The sequence below is a fragment of the Mus musculus genome, chromosome 6 (assembly GCF_000001635.26).
Source record: "Mus musculus strain C57BL/6J chromosome 6, GRCm38.p6 C57BL/6J".
In the NCBI taxonomy this organism is placed as follows: Eukaryota; Metazoa; Chordata; class Mammalia; order Rodentia; family Muridae; genus Mus; species Mus musculus.
This window is the reverse complement of record NC_000072.6, coordinates 10,204,018-10,223,741: the sequence shown is the minus strand read 5'-3', so window position 1 is coordinate 10,223,741 and position 19,724 is coordinate 10,204,018.

Genomic DNA, 19,724 nt, shown 5'->3' with positions numbered 1-19,724 from the left:
AAGCAAGAAAGTGTAAATTATAGCAAGTATGATTTTCTTTCTTTTTTTCTATTTATTTTCCTGACACAGGTTTTTCTGTACAGCTTTGGATGTTCCGGAACTAACTCTGTACATCACCCTGGCTTTGAATTCAGATATCTGCTTGCTTCCGCCTCCCAAGTTCTGGGATTTGAGGTGTGCCTCACCAACGTATAAATTGTGTATTTTCTATTTCACAGCATAATTATATGCATATAAAATTCTTTTATCATTTAAATTTCAGCAGATTCCAAGTTAGGAATACACTCTACACTCAGTGACAATTCTGGAAACTATTGTATCTTCCTATTTATTTTTCTGCTTAAGTCTTCTTACCTGACTCCTTTCCTTTGTTTCTTTCATTTTTCTGTCTCTATTCTCACTCACTTGGCAAGTGTCGATAATGTTAGCATTTGTTAGCTTGTGCAGACATAACATTGAGTACCTTAAACAAAAGAAATCTATTTTCCCTCACATCTGGCCTTTGAAAATCTTTGCCACAAATGGCACCCTTGTTTACCCGAGGAGCGCTTTTCCTGTCTGAAAGAGAGCTACTATATACATCTTCTCACCGTGTCCTCACAGGATGAGGAGAGAACAAACAAGTCTCTCTGGTCCTAAGACACCAAATCTGACTGGTCAGGTCTCTATATCTATGCAGTAATTTATGCTTAAAATATAGTTATGAAAGACCATGTGTCAAAAAATATATGAAAGCTTAGTTTCAATGTCAAAATTAATTCTAGGAGTTACACAAGCTCAAACTCTACCACTAGCATTCTCTTACCATTCTATAATAAGCTAAACACTTTATAGCAGTTTCTCCAGAACCCCCTTCTTCTCTGGTTAGCAGGCTGCACTTTACCTCAGAACTTAACTCACTCCATCCACAATTTGGGATTATCTTTACTATTTGAAGATAAAATGTTGCACAAGTGTCATTCTGATACTCCCAGGGACAGATCACAAAAAGCCGTATAGATTCTTCCCAAATGAGAATCTTAAATATAGTAAGGGGATCTCAAAGCAGGTGCTTTGCCTGACAGCTTTTGTTCATATCCATTTGCTGATATAATGATTTGCTATAGAAAGAGGAACTTAACCATTAAAAAGCATGCTTTTATTGGATGTTTTCTTTATTTACATTTCAAATGGTATCCCCTTTCCAGGCCTTCTCCCCTGGAAAGCTCCTATCCCATCCTCCCTACCCCTGCTTCTATGAGGGTTTTCTGCCACCCACCCAACCAGTCCTGCCTCCCTGCCCTGGCATTCCCATACAAAGGGCATCAAACCTTCACAGGACCAAATGTCTCTCCTCCCATTGATGTTCAACAAGGCCATCCTCTGCCACATATGTGGCTGGAGTCATGGGTCCTTCTATGTACACTCTTTGGTTGGTGGTTTGGTCCCTGAGAGCTCAACTGGATTTGGTTCATTGATATTGTTGTTCTTCCTATGGGATTGCAAACCCTATAAGCTCCCTCAGTCCTTTCTCTAGCTCCTCCATTGGGAAACTCATGATCTGCCCAGTGACTGGCTGTGAGACAACCACTGTATTTGTATTTGCCTCTGTATTTGTCAGGCTCTGGCAGAGCCTCTCAAGAGACAACTATATCAGGCTCTTGTCAGCATCCACTTCTTGGCATCCACAATAGTGTCTGGGTTTGTTGACTCTATATGGGATGGATACCCAGGTGGGGCAGTCTCTGGGTGGCCTTTCCTTCAGACTCTGCTCCAAAGTTTGTCTCCACATTTACTCCCATGAGCATTTTGTTACCGCTTCTCAGAAGGACTGAAGAATCCACACTTTGGTCTTCCTTCTTCTTGAGCTTCACGTGGTCTGTGAATTGAATCTTGGGTATTCTGAGCTTTTGGGTTACTATCCACTTATCAGTGAGTGCATACCATGTGTGTACTTTTGTGATTGGTTTACCTCACTCAGGATGATATTTTCTAGTCCCATCCATCCATTTGCCTAAGAATTTCATGAAGTCATTGTTTTTAATAGCCGAGTAGTACTGCACTGTGTAAATGTACTACATTCTGTATCCATTTTCTATTGGAGGACATCTGGTTTCTTTCCAGCTTATGGCTATTATAAGTAAGAATGCTAATGAACATAGTGGAGTATGTGTCCCTGTTATATGTTGGAGCATCTTTTGTGTATATACCCAGGAGTGGTATAGCTGCATCCTCAGGTAATAGTATATCCAATTTTCTGAGGAAACACCAGACTGATTTCCAGAGTGACTGTACCAGCTTGCAATCCCAACAACAATGGAGGATTGTTCCTCTTTCTCCACATCCTCACCAGCATCTGGTATCACCTGAGATTTTGACCTTAGCCATTCTGAATTATGTGAGGTGGAATCTCAGGGTTGTTTTGATTTGCACTTCCCTAATGATTAAGGATGTTGAACATTTATTTATGTGTTTCTCTGCCATTCCAGATTTCTCAGTTGAGAATCCTTTGTTTAGCTCTGCACCCAATTTTTAATAGGTTTATTTCATTCTATGGAGACAAACTTCTTGGGTTCTTTACATATACTGGATATTAGCCATCAATCTGATGTAGGATTGGTAAAGATCTTTTCCCAATCTCTTGGTTGCCATTTTGTCCTATTTACAGTGTCATTTGCTTTACAGATGTTTTGCAATTTTATGAGGTTTCATTAGTCTATTTTTGATCATAGAGCATAAGCTATTGGTGTTCTGTTCAGGAAATTTTCCCCTGTGCCCATGTGTTCAAGGCTATTCCCCACTTTCTCTTCTACTAGATTCAATGTATCTGGTTTTATGTGAAGGTCCTAGATCCACCTGGACTTGAGCTTTGTACAAGGAGATAAGAATGGATTGATTTGCATTCTTCTACATGCTGACCACCAGATGAACCAGCAACATTTGTTGAAAATACTTTTTTACCCCACTGGATGATTTTAGATCCTTTGTCAAGCCAAGTGATCACGTCTGTGGGTTCATTTCTGGTCTTTGTTTATATTCCATTAATCATCCTGCCTGTCTCTGTACAGATACCATTCAGTTTTTTTTTTTTTTTGTCACTATTGCTCTGTAATGCAGCTTAAGGACAGAGATGGTGATTCCCTAATGAGTTATTTTATTGTTAAGAATAGTTTTCACACTCCTTGTAATTCCAAAAGACTTTGCAAATTGCTCTAACTCTATGAAGAATTGAGTTGGAATTTTAATTGGTAATTGCATTGAATCTATAGATTGCTTTTGGCAATATGGCCATTTTTACTATATTTATCCTGCCAATCCATGAACATGGGAGATCTTTCCATCTTCTTGGGTTTTCTTTGATTTCTTTCTTCAGAGACTTGAAGTTTTTGTCATATAGATCTTTCATTTTCTTTGATAGTCAGATAAAGGTATATTACTTGTGACTACTGTGAATCATGTCATTTCCCTTATTTCTTTCTCAGCCTTTTTATCCTTAGAGTATAGGAAGGATACTGATTTGTTTGAGTTAATTTTATATCTAGCCACTTTGCTGAAGTTATCAGGTTTAAGAGTTCTCTGGTAGAATTTTTAGTGTCATTTAATTACACAAACATATCATCTGCAAATAGTTACATTTTTACTTTTATTGTCACTCTGAGCAATATTGTATATTGGGGTGTTTTATTTTCCTCTGAAATTCTAGGGTCAAATCCATTATTTTTAATTTCCTAGCCTCTAACAGGGTATTGATGTTGTTGACTAATATTTCTGTTTCTAATCTTTATCAAAAGTTACAGTGCTTTGATTTACATTAACTTTGTGCCACTTTTCATGACTAATTTTAAAGCATTTATTTACTTCTTCCCTTTCTATATTGTAAATTCTCAAATGAAAAAGAACAGAAACAGATTTTAGTTATTTTGTTTCTTTCCATATCAGTGTATGTGTAAAACTGAACTGTTCTAATTTTTGTGCATACACACTTGTGCACGTGCGTGCGTGTGTGTGTGTGTGTATGAGAGAGAGAGAGAGAGAGAGAGAGAGAGAGAGAGAGAGAAAGAGAGAGAGAGAGAGAGAGAGAGGTGTAATTCTATTCTATAATTGTACATAGTACTGGTGCAATCATTTAACTTTTAATTTAGAGAGACCTTAATCTAAGTAGTATTTTATTACTTTTGACTTTCAAGAATAAATTAAATTTCCTATAACACTGCCACTTTTGATATTAAAACCAAGGTCTTACTACCTTCCCAGAGGGATAATGATTTCCAGATTTCCTTATGCTTTCTGCCCCATCTCATTTTCTCATAATATTGTGTAAACAGCAGTCAGGTTTTACTCAAAAACAAAACCAGCAGCTAGATCTCAGAAATGTACTATCCCATAGAACTCAGTAATGTAGTCATATATTTGAAATTACTCCAAATTTTATCAACATGCTCAGATTTTGAGTGTCACATATCACTAAAAGCACCTTTGGGACAAAGTTACAATGAGAATGACTAGACATTGGTTTAATAAAGTACCTAATATACTTCATTCCACTGCTATATTAAACATGTTCATGCCTCAAAATAAAAATAAACTTTGCATTTTTCTCTCAATTTTGATAGCACAGACACATTTTTCTTGAAAATGGAACATAAATCTTTGAATTTTCTGTTGTCTTTTACCCACATGAGTAAGCATAGATGATCTATAAAATATGTTTTATAAAGAGTGACTATATCTGTCAGCAAGATTTTGCTGAAAGGACTCTGATATAGCTGTCTTGTATGAGGCTATGCCAGTGCCTGGCAAATACAGAAGTGGATGCTCACAGTCATCTATAGGATGAATCACAGGGCCCCCAATGAAGAAGCTAAAGAAAGCACCCAAGGAACTGAAGGGGTCTGCAACCATATAGGCAGAACAACAACATGAACTAACCAATACCCACAGTGCTCGTGTCTCTAGCTGCATATGTAGCAGAAGATGGCCTCATCGGCCATCATTGGGAAGAGAGGCCCCTTGGTATTGCAAACTTTATATGCCCCAGTACAGGGGAATGCCAGGGCCAAGAAGTGGGAGTGGGTGGGTAGGGGAGCAGGGCGGGGGAAGGGTATAGGGAACTTTCTGGATAGCATTTGAAATGTAATTAAGAAAATATTTAATTAAAAAAGAGTGATTGTATCTAACTATATGAGAACTAATTTAAAGTAGTTCCCATTCTTACCTGGCAGAGGAGGCCCAAGACAAGACTCATATATGAACTGGAGACATTGACATTAGTTTCACAATGTAGAAAAATATGTCAATCTTCTAGCAAGAATAAACAAAAATACATAATCTTCAAAATATTTCAGTGCAATTTTTAAATATAAAGGTCTGACAAAAAACGATATACCTGCAAAACCACTGATATAATTAATATGAAAATTAAGCAAACAGTATGTTACATTGTCTATATTTGCCTAACCTGTCAGAAAAACCACATATATATTGGATAAAAATAGGTAATATTTAAGAGAAAGAATTTCAAAATTTTCTATATATTTGAAAGTATCTTCCAAAATATTTTCTCTCAAACATTATGCATTCATATCTGAAAGAACTTCTACTATAAATATTGCTAGAAATTCTAGTTCTTTAAGATTTATAAGTGACTCAGGCTATTGGTTTCTAGTATACTAAACTTTGCTAAGTTCCTCTCATAAGATATAAAAATGGAGGAACACTACAATAAAAATTTATGGACTGAATAGAAAGTCAAATCTGTCTTATTCACCATTTATCTATTATTCTATCTTGTACAGAAGCATTTCATATCGGAGATGGGTAAATTAAGATTGAAAAAGTAAATATGACTTACAGAACTCAAGAAGTAAAGGACCTGTATGACCCAGGAAGTTCCTATAATGTAAAGATCTAATTATTAATAATAATAACAATAATAATAAGTCTCCTAATGATATTTGGCTATACTCCCAGATCAGTGCTGCATTCAGCCATCTTCAGAGAAGATTCCTTTTACAGAAGATGGGAACAAATGCAGAGACCCAATGTCAGACCTTATGCAAAGAGTAGGGACTTGAAAGACACACCTCATCAAATATTTTCCCTCATAGCTCAGGCAATCACATGAAAGAGAAGACAGAAAGAGTATAACCTATCTAACCTGATCTAATTTTTATATTGCTCGGATTGAACCTAGTGCTTACTGCATTCTAGTCAAGTACTCTAACTCTACCACTATCACATGCCCCTAGTCCTTTATTTTCACTTTATTTTGTGGCAGGACAACATTATGTTGCCTAAGGTGGCCTTGAATTTTTTCAATAGCTAAAACTGGCCTCAATTTCTACAGCAATCCCCCTACTCCACAAGAAATTTAAAGCCACGGTTCTAAAGTGAGCTCAAGTTTCAGGAATAAACTTATATGAACATTGTTGCAGAAAAGAAGCTGCAGCTGACTGCAGACACCCAACAGTTACACAGAAGGGATAACAGACAGTACAATTTCAAACCGAGATTGTCTAATTACAGTTCAGTTCTACATTTTGTCATAAAAAATTTCCCTTCCACATTGCCATTCTATAGAATGCTCAGGTTGAAACATGCAATCTACATTTCTTGATTATACTAGTATTTGAGTGACTGAGCCCTGTGCTTTGATCATAGAGTAGCCAGAATTTGAGATGCCCCCTGTTTGGTAAAATTAAAACTGTAGAAGTTGTCTAAAATTTTTTTCTTTCTATTTTTCCTTACAAATGCATTGCTGAATATAAGTTCTTAGATTTGCATCATTATTTTCCTTAGCCTAACAAGCAGCCATGGCCATGACACCTGGCTCTGATTTAAGTCACTCTGAAAAATAAACTATGTATTTCAATATTTGTTTATTTTTAAAACAACTTTCCATCTTTTGCATCTTACTCTATTACTTTCTTCCTGCTTCTACAAAATTTGAACTTGTCAGTTTGTCTTAGAACACAAGTATGATATTCCTCTCTCCTAACCATCATAAATCATCATAAACTCATAATTCATGTAATAGTGTTATTGAGAATCAATTATCAGAATAAATAACTAGTATAAAGTATTTATAACTTGGGAAAGGTTATTTGGGCTTTTTGTCTCAGCTATCTCAGTTCTTATTTACTTGGCCGTTGGCTTTAGAGAGAACGTCCTGTTCAGTAGAGGATAGTAATGGGAATGGGCAGATCAGGATCAGAGAATGGGGGAGCAGGATAGATGGCCAGATGGCCAGGAGAATGAATTGAAATCTGCAGCTGACAGAGGTAGGGTTATGGGTTTTCTTGAGAACGTGCCAGACACCTGGGCTAGGGGAGGCTCCCAAAGATTAATGGTGGTGACTTTAGCTTAGATTCACAATGGTGGAAATATGGCACCTGAAGACATCACCTCCTATAGCCAGGTGGGAACCCCGTGGCATTCTGATGACACCACTCTTCCCATAAAACATTTGAGCTAAAATCTATACCTCAATAGAGAAGTTAGAGAAAAAACTGAAAGAGTTGAAGGGGTTTGCAACCCCATAAGAAGAACTACTATATCAACCAACCAGACCACCCACCCCCCAGAACTCCCAGAGACTAAGCCATCAACCAAGGAGTACACATGGCTTCATTTCCATATGTAGCAGAGGATGGCCTTGTCATACATCAATGGCAGGAGAGATCCTTGATTCTATGAAGGGTCGATAGATGTCCCGTGTAGGGGAACCAAGGGTGAACAAATGGGAGTGGGTAGGTGGGTGGAGGAACACCCTCATAGAAGCAGGGGGAGTGAGGATATGATAGGGTGCTTCCAGGAGGGAGGGAAACTGAAAATGGGAAAACATTTGAAATGTAAATAAGAAAATATCCAATTAAAAAAAGAGAAAACTTTTGGCCCAAAATGTATCCTGTCTATAAGAATTGCATGGATGGGTAAAGGAAGAATGACTGAGGAGATGGCCAATCAATAACCAGCCCATCTTGAGACCTATCTCATAGGGAAATCCTTGAAACTATTTATACTGTTCTGTCATGTTTGTGGACAAGAGTCTAGCATGGCTTTCCTCTGAGAGGTTCCACCCAGTAGCTAATGTGGAGAGATGCAGTGACCCACAGCCAAACATTGAATAGAGCTTGAGGACTCTTATGAAAGTGTTTGGGGGAAGATTGAAGGGACTCAAGGGAATAAGAACTCCACAGGAAGATCAACAGTCAACTAACATGGACCCTCCAGAGACCTCACAGATTGAATTACCAACTAAAGAGCGTAAAAGGGCTGGAACTAGGCACCCCTGCACTTATGTAGCAGATATGCCACTTGGTCTTCCAAACAACTGAAGCAGGTGTTATCCCTTAAGCTGTTCCCTGTCTGTGGAATATCTACGTTTTATGGTCTGCCCTCACTGGGAGAAGTACCTAGCCTTCCAGAGACAGGATTTGCTTGGATGAAGGGATACCCATAAGGGGAATGAACTCTCTCAGAGGAGGAGAAAGTTGCTGGAGGCACGATTATGGGAGTGGGGCATAAAAGGACCAGCAAACCAGATGTAAATGTAATAGTAAAAAACACATATCTTTGTTTTCAACTTTCATTAACTTATTTCTGTATATCTAATTTTTCTTATAAAATATAGCAGTTTCCATCTAACACCAGGAGGTAATACTCTGCAACAGCCCTCTCTACCCAAATCCTGCTTAGAGAAAGCTTGTCACACACCAAAGCTCACAGGTGAGACCACCACTAGCTTCCCAATACCTGGCCCAAGTGGGATCTCAGCAAATCCAGGTAGATGTTTCTTTCAGTTCAACTTTCTGTGCGCTGGAGCTGACCCTGTGCTACAGTGTTCCACACTCCAATTCCATAAAGACAAGGCTTGACTTCCAGGAGTACTGACCCACCGAAGCTCACAGGCTCACAGGTTCACAGGAAAGACAAGTTCCAATCAGAGACAGCAAGGCCAGTTAACCCCAGAAATTACCTGATGGTGAGAGGCAAGCACAAAAACATAAGCAACAGAAACCAATGCTACTTGTCATCATTAGAACCCAATTTTCCCACCACAGCAAACCCTGAATACCCCCAACCCACCTGAAAAGCAAGATTCTAATCTAAAATCACATCTCGTGATAATAATAGAGGACTTTAAGAAGGATGTAAATAACTCGCTTAAAGAAATACAGGAGAACACAAGTAAACAGGCAGAAGCCCTTGAGGAGGAAACACATAAATCCCTTAAAGAAATACAGGAAAATATAACCAAACAGGTAAAGAAATTGAACAAAATCATCCAGGATCTAAAAATGGAGATAGATATAAAAAAGAAACCACAAAGGGAGACAATCCTGGAGATAGGAAACCCAGGAAAGAGATCAGGAGTCATAGATGCAAGCATCATCAACAGAATACAAGAGATAGAAGAAAGAATATCAGGTGCAGAAGATACCATAGAAAACATTGGCACAAAAGTCAAATAAAATGCAAAATGCAAAAGTCCAAACCCAAAACATCCAGGAAATCCAGGACACAATGAAAAGACCAAACCTAAGAATAATAGGTATAAAAGAGAGTGAAGATTCCCAACTTAAAGGTCCAGTAAATAACTTTAAGAAAATTATAGAAGAAAACTTCTCTAACTTAAAGAAAGAGATGCCCAAAAACATACAAGAAGCCTAGAGAACTCCAGATAGATTGGACCAGAAAAAAATAAAATCCTACATCCACATAATAATCAAAACACCAAATATGAGAAATAAAAAAAAATACAAATGGTATAATGGAAAACAGACAAGTAAATATAAAGGCAGACCTAGCAGAATTACATTAGATTTCTCAACAGAGATTTTAAAATTCAGAAGATCCTGGACATTTGTCCTGCAGACCATAAGAGAACACATATGCCAGCCCAAGCTACCATACCCAACAAAGCTCTCAATTATTATTATTCTCTGAGCTATATCAGGTCCCCGATATAGCTCTTTCTTGTGAGGCTATGCCAGTGCCTGGCAAATGCAGAAGTGGGTGCTCAATGGTCGCTCATATTCATCTATTGGATGGAACACAGAGCCCCCGATGGAGAAGCTAGAGAAAGTATCCAAGGAGCTGAAGGGGTTTGCAACCCTATAGGTAGAACAACAATATAACCTAACCAGTACCCCCAGACCTTGTGTTTCTAGCTGCTTATGTGGCAGAAGATGGTCTAGTTGGCCATCAATGGGAAGAGAGGCCTCTTGGTCTTGAAAACTTTATATTCCCCAGTACAGGGGAACACCAGGGCCAAGAAGTTGGAGTGGGTGGGTAGGGGAGCAGGGTGGGGGCAGAGTATAGGAGACTTTTGGGATAGCATTTGAAATGTAAATGAAGAAAATATCTAATAAAAATTAAAACAAATGTACATGAATAATTAATAAACTAAAATAAATCATAAAATATTAAAAAAAAAACATTAGCCGCTTCATTGGAAAAACCAAAAAGATAAATCATTAGACAAACTATCTAAAGGACCCAGAGACAATATAAAAATTAACAAATCAGAAATGAAATGGGAGCCATAACAACAGAAATTAAGGAAATTCAAAGAAATCATCAGATCTTACTACAAAAGCATATACTATCAAAAGAGAACTGTCAAATCTTAATGAAATGGATCATTTTTCTAGACAGATACTATATACCAAAGTTAAAACAAGATCAGAAAAACTATCTAAACCATCACCTAAGCCATAAGGAAGTAGAAGCAGTAATTAAAATCTCCCAACCAAAAAAGTCCAAAGTCAGATAATTTTAGTACTAAATTCTGTCAGATCTTCAAAGAGGATCTTATACCAATACTCCTCAAACTAGTCCAAAAAATAGAAACAGATGGAACATGATGTAATATGTTCTTTGAAGCCATAGTTACTCTGATACCTAAACCACACAACGACCCGATGAAGAATGAGAACTTCAAACCAATTTCACTTATGAATATTGATGATACTCCATAACATTTTCACAAACTTAATCCAAGAACACATCAAAATCATCATTAAACATGATCAAGTATGCAATGGTGTCAGCTTTTGGAGGTTGATTATGGGATGGATTCCCAGGTATGGCAGTCTCTAGATGGTCCATCCTTTCGTCTAAGCTCCAAACTTTGTCTCTGTACCTCCTTCCATGAGTGTTTTGTTCCAAATTCTAAGAAGGGGAAAAGTGCCCACACTTTGGTCTTCATTCTTCTTGAGTTTCATGTGTTTTGCAAATTGTATCTTATATCTTGGGTATTCTAAATTTCTGGGCTAATATCCACTTATCAGTGAGTACATATCATGTGAATTCTTTTGTGATTGGGCTACCTCACTCAGGATGATGCCGTACAGGTCCATCCATTTGCCTACAAATTTCATAAATTCATTCTTTTTAATAAATAAGTAGTAGTCCATTGTGTAAATGTACTACATTTTCTGTATACATTCCTATGTTGAGGGGCATCTGGGTTCTTTCCAGTTTTTGGTTATTATAAATAAGGCTGCTATGAACATAGAGGAGCATGTGTCCTTCTTACTGGTTGGAACATTTTTCTGGATATATGCCCAGCAGAGGTATTGAGGGATCCTCCAGTAGTACTATGTCCAATTTTCGGAGGAACTGCCAGACTGATTTTCAGATTGGCAGACCAAGCTTCCTACCAACAATGGAGGAGTGTTCCTCTTTCTACACATCCTTGCCAGCAACTGCTGTCACCTGAATTTTTTATCTTAGCCATTCTGACTGGTGTGAGGTGGGATCTCAGGGTTGTTTTGATTTGTAATTTCCTGATGATTAAGGATGCTGAACATTTTTTTCAGGTGCTTATCAGCCATTCAGTATTCCTCAGGTGAGAATTCTTTGTTTAGCTCTGAGTCCCATTTTTAATGGGGTTATTTGATTTTCTGGAGTCCACCTTCTTGAGTTTTACTAGCAAGATTTTGCTGTAAGGACCCTGATATAGTTGTCTCTTGTAAGGCTATGCAGGGGCCTAGCAAACACAGAAGTGGAGGCTCACTGTCTAATATTGGATGGAACACAGGGCTCCCAATGGAGGAGCTAGAGAAAGTACCTACAGAACTAAAGGCATCTGCAACCCTATAGGTGGAGCAACAATATGGACTAACCAGTACCCTCCGTAGCTACTATCTCTAGCTGCATATGTAGCAGAAGATGGCCTAGTCGGCCATCAGTGGAAAGAGAGGCCCATTGGTCTTGCAAACTTTATATGCCTCAGTATAGGGGAACGCCAGAGCCAAGAAGTGGGAGTGGGGGGGGGAGGGTAGTGGGGGGGAAGTATGGGGGACTTTTGGGATAGCATTGGAAATGTAAATGATAAAATGCCTAATTAAAAAAAATAATAATTAAAAAAATACATGATCAAGTGAGCTTCATCCCAGGAATGCTTTAATATTCAAAAATCCATCATTGTAACCCACTATATAAACAAATTCAAAGTAAAAGAATCACCTGATCATCCTATTAGATGCTATAAAAGTGTTTGGGAAAATACAATGCTCCTTATGTTAAAAGTCTTGGAGGGAACAGGAATTCAAGTTACATACCTAAACATAATAAAGGCAGTAAGTATACAGTTAATCAACCGCCAAAATAAAGTTATATGGAGAGAAACTTGAAGCAACCCCACTAAATTCAGGGACAAGTCAAGGCTGCAAACTCCCTCTGTATTTATTCAACATAGTACTCAAAGTTCTAGCTAGAGCAAATATGCAATGAAAGAGGGTCAAATGGAAAGTAATTGGATAAGAAGAAATCAAGATAATAGTATCTGTGTTATAGTATATATAAGTAACCTAAAAATTCTACAATTTGTATTTCATAGGCAAATGGATGGAACTAAAAAATATAATCCTGACTGAGTTAACCCAGAACTAAAAGGATATTCATGACACAACTCACAGACCATTTGAAACTTAACAAGAAATAAGGGCCAAGTATGGATTCTTCAATCCCACTTAGAAGGGGGAACAAAATAATCAAGAAAACCTGGGGGAGAGAGAGGCCTGGGTGAGAAAGGGAGGAGAAGAGTAAAAAAAGAAGTGAATAAAAAGAAGGTCAGGATCAGGTATGGGCAAAAACAGGAGAGAAGCCCAAAGGGCCAGAGGAATGAATAGAAATATGTAGCAGTAGAAGGTGGAGAAGGGGGCAGTAGAAAATCCAAGACACCAAGGATGTGGAAGATTTGACTCCCAGGACCCAGTGAGGATGACTTTATCCAAAATGCTCAACAGTGGGGAGATGGAACCTGAAATGTCCACCTCCAGTACACAGACATAGCCCAGTTGAGAGATAGGACCACTCACTCATCTCAAATTTTTTGAATCAGACTTGTTTCTGTCTAAAGGAAAATCAGGGACAAAATGGAGCAGAGACTGAAGGAAAGGCCATCCAGAAACTCCCCCACCTTGGGATCCATTCCATGTACAGGCACTCAACCCTGACACTATTGGTGATGCCATGTAGTACTGGTAGACAGGAAACTGACATAGCTGGCATAGCTCTCCAATCAGAGGCTCTATCAGCATCTGATGGAGACAGATGCAGACACTTAAAAGCACCCACTGGACTGAGCTTGGCGACCCCTATGGAAGAGTTACAGGGAGTACTGAAGGAACTGAAGGGAATTGCAATGCCATAGTTAGAATAACAGTATCAAATTACCAGACCTCTCAGAATTCCCGAGAACTAAGCCACTAACCAAAGAGAATAAATGGGCTAGATTGTAGCCCCCTGCTAAATATGTAGCAGAGAACTGCCTTGTCTGGCCTCGTTTCAAGGGGATGCACTTGGTCCTGTGGATGTCTAATGTCCCAGAGAAGGAAGGCTAGAGGTTTTGTGGTGGGAATTGTTTGGTGAGTTGGGGTTCACCCTCTTAGAAGTTAAGGGAAAAGGTGATGGGGTGGGGAGCTTATAGAAGGGTCACAGGGAATTGGGATAATATTTGAAATGGAAATAAATAATTAATAAAACTACAGAGGGTCACAAGTTCCTTCCGGTCGGCGCCAGCACCGTGTCATCTTGGGTGCAGAGTTGGTGGACACCCCTAAGGTCCCTAGAGGACTATCCACTGGATCTTAGGACCACTGACCAGACAGCTCCATGCTCCTCAAAGGAGACACTACTTCCAGGCACTGTAACACACCCAGGATCTTTGACAACAGGATCCCAGGATAAAAGGAGCTTGGTTACACCAGTATTTCACTGTCTCAGAGGAGTTTGACTGCCAAGAACTCTGATACACCCAGAATCTCAGGTTCACAGGAGCCCACAAGCAAAGGATCACAGAGAAACCTGGACTCTGAGGAGTCCTGAATTAACTGGGATTACAGGAAAGACAGGCTCCAATCAGATATATTGAGGTCAGCAAACAATTGAGATAATCAGATGGCAGGAGGCAAGCATAAGAACAGAAGCAACAGAAACCAAGATTACTTGGCATCATCAGAACCAAACGCTCCCACCATAACAAGTCCTGGATACACCTTCATACCAGAAAAGCAAGACATGGATCGAAAGTCACTTCTTATGATGAAGATGGAGGACCTTAAGAAGGAAATACAGGAAAACACAGGTAAACAGCTGGAAGCCTTTAAAGAGTAAACACAAAAATGCCTTAGAGAGTTACAGGAAAACAATACCAAACAGGAGATGGAATTGAACAAAACCATGCAGCATCTAAAAAGGGAAATAGAAACAATAGAGAAAACCCAAAGGGAGACGATTCTGGAGATAGAAAACCTAGGAAAGAAATCAGGAAACATAGATAAGTGCATCAGCAACAGAATACAAGATATGGAAGAGAGAATCTCAGGTGCAGAAGATTCCATAGAGAACATGGAAAAAACAATAAAAGAAAATGCAAAATGTAAAAAGATCCTAACTCAAAACATCCAAGAAATCCAGGACACAATGAGAAGACCAAACCTACAGATAATAGGAGTAGATGAGAATGGAAGATTTTCAATTGAAAGGGCCAGCAAATATCTTTAAAAAAATTATAGAAGAAAACTTCCCAAACCTAAAGACAGAGATGCCAATGAACATACAAGAAGCCTACAGAACTCCAAATAGACTGGACCACAAAAGAAATTCCGCCTGACAAATAATAATCAGAACAACAAATGCACTAAATAAAGACAAAATATTAAAAGCAACAAGGGAAAAAGGTCAAGTAACATATAAAGGCAAACCTATGAGAATTACTCAAGACTTCTTACCAGAGACTATGAAAGCCAGAAGATCCTGGAGAGATGTTATACAGATACTAAGAGAACAGAAATGCCAGACCAGGCTATTATACACCACCAAACTCTCAATTACCATAGATGGAGAAACCAAAGTATTCCACGAAAAAACCAAATTTACACAATGTCCTTCCACAAACCAAACCTTCAAAGGATAATAACAGTTAAAAAAAAAAAAAAAGAAATACAAGAATGGAAACTATGCCCTAGAAAAAACAAGAAAGCAATACTTCAACAATCCTAAAAGAAGATGGCCAAAAAAACAGAATGCCAACTCTAATAACAAAAATAATAGGAAGTAACAATAACTTTTCCTTAATATCTCTTAATATCAATGGACACAATCCCCAATAAAAAGACATAGACTAACAGACTGGCTACACAAACAGGACAAAACATTTTGCTGCTTACAGGAAACCCATCTCAGGGAAAATGACAGACAACTACCTCAGAGTGAAAGGCGGGAAAACAATTTTCCAAGCAAATGGTCTGAAGAAAAGAGCTGGAGTAGCCATTTTAATGTGGAATAAAAATAACTTCCAACCCGAAGTTATCAAAAAAGACAAGGAGGGGCACTTCATATTCATCAAAGGTAAAATATTCCAAGAGGAACTCTCAATTCTGAATATCTACTCTCCAAATGCAAAGGCAGCCACATTCAAAAAAAAAAAAAAAAAAAAAAAACGTTAGTAAGGCTCAAAGCACACATTGCACCTCACACAATAATAGTGGGAGACTTCAACCTCCTACTTTCATCAATGGACAGGTCATGGAAACAGAAAGTAAACAAAGACACAGTGAAACTAACAGAAGTTTTGAAACAAATGGATTTAACAGATATCTACAGAACATTTTATCCTAAAACAAAAGGATATACCTACTTCTCAGCACCTCATGGTACCTTCTCCAAAATTGACCATATAATTGGTCACAAAACAGGCCTCAACAGATACAAAAATATAGAAATTGTCTCATGCATCCTATCAGATCACCATGGACTAAGGCTTATCTTCAATAAAAAAATAAATAATGAAAAGCCAACATTCAGGTGGAATCTGAACAACACTCTCCTCAATGATACCTTGGTCAAGGAAAGAATAAAGAAAGAAATTAAAGACTTTTTAGAGTTTAATGAAAATGAAGCCACAACATACCCAAACTTAAGGGACACAATGAAAGCATTTCTAACAGGGAAACTCTTAGCTCTGAGTGCCTCCAAGAAGAAACGGGAGACAGCACATACTAGCAGCTTGACAACACATCTAAAAGCCCTAGAACAAAAGGAAGCAAATTCACCCAAGAAGAGTAGAAGGCAGGAAATAATCAAACTCTGGGGCAAATCAACTAAGTGGAAACAAGAAGAACTATTCAAAGAATCATCCAAAAGAGGAGTTGGTTCTTTGAGAAAATCAACAGGATAGATAAACCCTTAGCCAGACTCACTAGAGGGCACAGGGACAACATCCTAATTAACAAAATCAGAAATGAAAAGGGAGACATAACAAAAGATCCTGAAGAAATCCAAAAACCATCAGATCCTTCTACAAAAGGTTATATTCAACAAAACTGGAAAACCTGGGTAAAATGGACAAATTTCTAGACAGATACCAGGTATCAAAGTTAAATCAGTATCAGGTTAATGATCTAAACAGTCCTATATCCCCTAAAGAAATATAAGCAATAATTAATAGTCTTCCAACCAAAAAAAAAAAAAAACACAGGACCAGATGGGTTTAGTGCAAAGTTCTATCAGACCTTCAAAGAAGATCTAATTCCAGTTCTTCTCAAACTATTCCACAAAATAGAAACAGAAGGTTCTCCACCCAATTCATTTTAGGAAGACATAATTACTCTGATAACTAAACCACAGAAAGACCCCACAAAGATAGAGAACATCAGACCAATTTCCTTTATGAATATCGATGCAAAAATACACACTAAATTCTCGCTAATTGAATCTAAGAACACATCAAAACAATCATCCGTCCTGACCAAGAAGGTTTAATCCAGGGATGCAGGGATGGTTTAATATATGGAAATTCATCAACGTAATCCATTATATAAACAAATGCAAAGAAAAAACCACATGATCATCTCATTAGACACAGAGAAAGCATTTCATAAAATCCAACACCCCTTCATGATAAAAGACTTGGAAAGATCAGGAATTCAAGGCCCATAACCAAACATGATAAAAGCAATCTACAACAAACCAGTAGTCAACATCAAACTAAATGGTGAGAATTTGGAAGTAATCTCACTAAAATCAGGGACTAGACAAGGCTGCCCACTTTCTCCCTATCTCTTCAATATAGTACTTGAAGTCCTAGCTAGAGCAATTCGACAACAAAAGGAGATCAAGCAGATACAAATTAGAAAGGAAGAAGTAAAAATATCACTCTTTGCAGATGATAAGATAGTATATATAAGTGACCCTAAAATATCCACTAGAGAACCCCTAAACCTGATAAACAGCTTCAATGAAGTAGCTGGATATAAAATTAAATCAAACAATTTAATAGCCTTTCTCTACACAAGGGATAAACAGGCTGAGAAAGAAATTAGGGAAACAACACCCTTAACAATAGTAACAAATCATGTAAAATACCTTGGTGTGACTCTATCTAAGGAAGTAAAAGATCTGTATGATAAGAACTTCAAATCTTTGAAGAAACAAATCAAAGAAGATCTCAGAAGATGGAAAGATCTCCCATGCTCATGGATTGGCAGGATCAATATAGTAAAAATGGCTATCTTGCCAAAAGCAATCTACAGTTTCAATGCAATCCCCTTCAAAATTCCAACTCAGTTCTTCCAAGAAATAGAAATGCAATTTGCAAATTCATCTGGAATAACAAAAAATATAGGATAGCAAAAACTCTTCTCAATGATAAAAGAACCTCTGGTGGAATCTCCATGCCTGACCTAAAGTTGTACTACAGAACAATTGTTATAAAAACTAAATGGTACTGGTATAGCAACAGACAAGTAGACCAAGGGAATAGAATTTTAGACCCAGAAATGAACCCACACACATACGGGTACTTGATCTTTGACAAGGGAGCTAAAACCATCCAGTGGAAAAAAGACAGCATTTTCCACAAATGGAGCTGGCACAACTGGCAGTTATCATGTAGAAGAATGCAAATAGATCCATTCTTATCTCCTTGTACTAAAGTCAAATCTAAGTGGATCAAGGAACTCAATATAAAACCAGAGACACTGAAACTTATAGAAGAAAAAGTGGGGAAAAGCCTTAAAGATATGGGCACAGGGGAAAAATTCTTGAATAGAACAGCAATGGCTTGTGCTGTAAAATCAAGAATCGACAAATGGGACCTCTTAAAATTGCAAAGCTTCTGTAAGGCAAAAGACACTGTCAATAAGACAAAAAGGACACCTACAGATTGGGAAAGGATCTGTACCAATTCTAAATCAGATAGGGGACTAATATCCATTATATATATATAGAACTTAAATAGGTGGACTCCAGAAATCCAGGGATCCACCCCATAATCAGATTCCAAACGCTGACACCATTGCATACACTAGCAAGATTTTGCTGAAAGGACCCAGATATAGCTGTCTCTTGTGAGACTCTGCCGGGGCCTAGCAAACACAGAAGTGGATGGTCACAGTCAGCTATTGGATGGATCACAGGTCTCCCAATGGAGGAGCTAGAGAAAGTAGCCAAGGAGCTAAAGGGATCTGCAACCCTATAGGTGGAACAACATTATGAACTAACCAGTACCCCGGAGCTCTTGACTCTATCTGCATATGTATCAGAAGATGGCCTAGTCGGCCATCACTGGAAAGAGAGGCCCATTGGACTTGCAAACTTTATATGCCCCAGTACAGGTGAACGCCAGGGCCAAAAATTGGGAATGGGTGGGTAGGGAAGTGGGGGGGAGGGTATGGGGGACTTTTGGGATAGCATTGGAAATGTAATTGAGGAAAATACATAATAAAAATATTAAAAATTAAAACAAATAATAAATTAATTTATGAAATTCCTAGGCAAATGGATGGACCTGGAGTGTATCATCCTGAGTGAGGTAACCCAATCACCAAAGAACTCACATGGTATGCACTCACTGATAAATGGATATTAGCCCCAAAACTTAGAATACCCAAGTTACAATTTGCAAAACACATGAAACTCAAAAAAAATGAAGACCAAAGTGTGGTCACTTTGCCCTTTCTTAGAATTGGGAACAAAACACCCATGGAAGTAATCAGAGAGACAAAGTTTGGAGCTGAGACGAAAGGATGGACCATCTACAGACTGCTACACCAGGGGATCCATCCCCTAATCAGTCTCCAAATGCAGACACCATTGTCAGCCAGATTTTGCTGAAAGGACCCTAATATATCTGTCTCTTGTGAGGCTATGCAGGGGCCTGGCAAACACAGAAGTGGATACTCACTGGCAGCTATTTGATGGAACATAGGGCTCCCAATGGAGAAGCTAGAGAA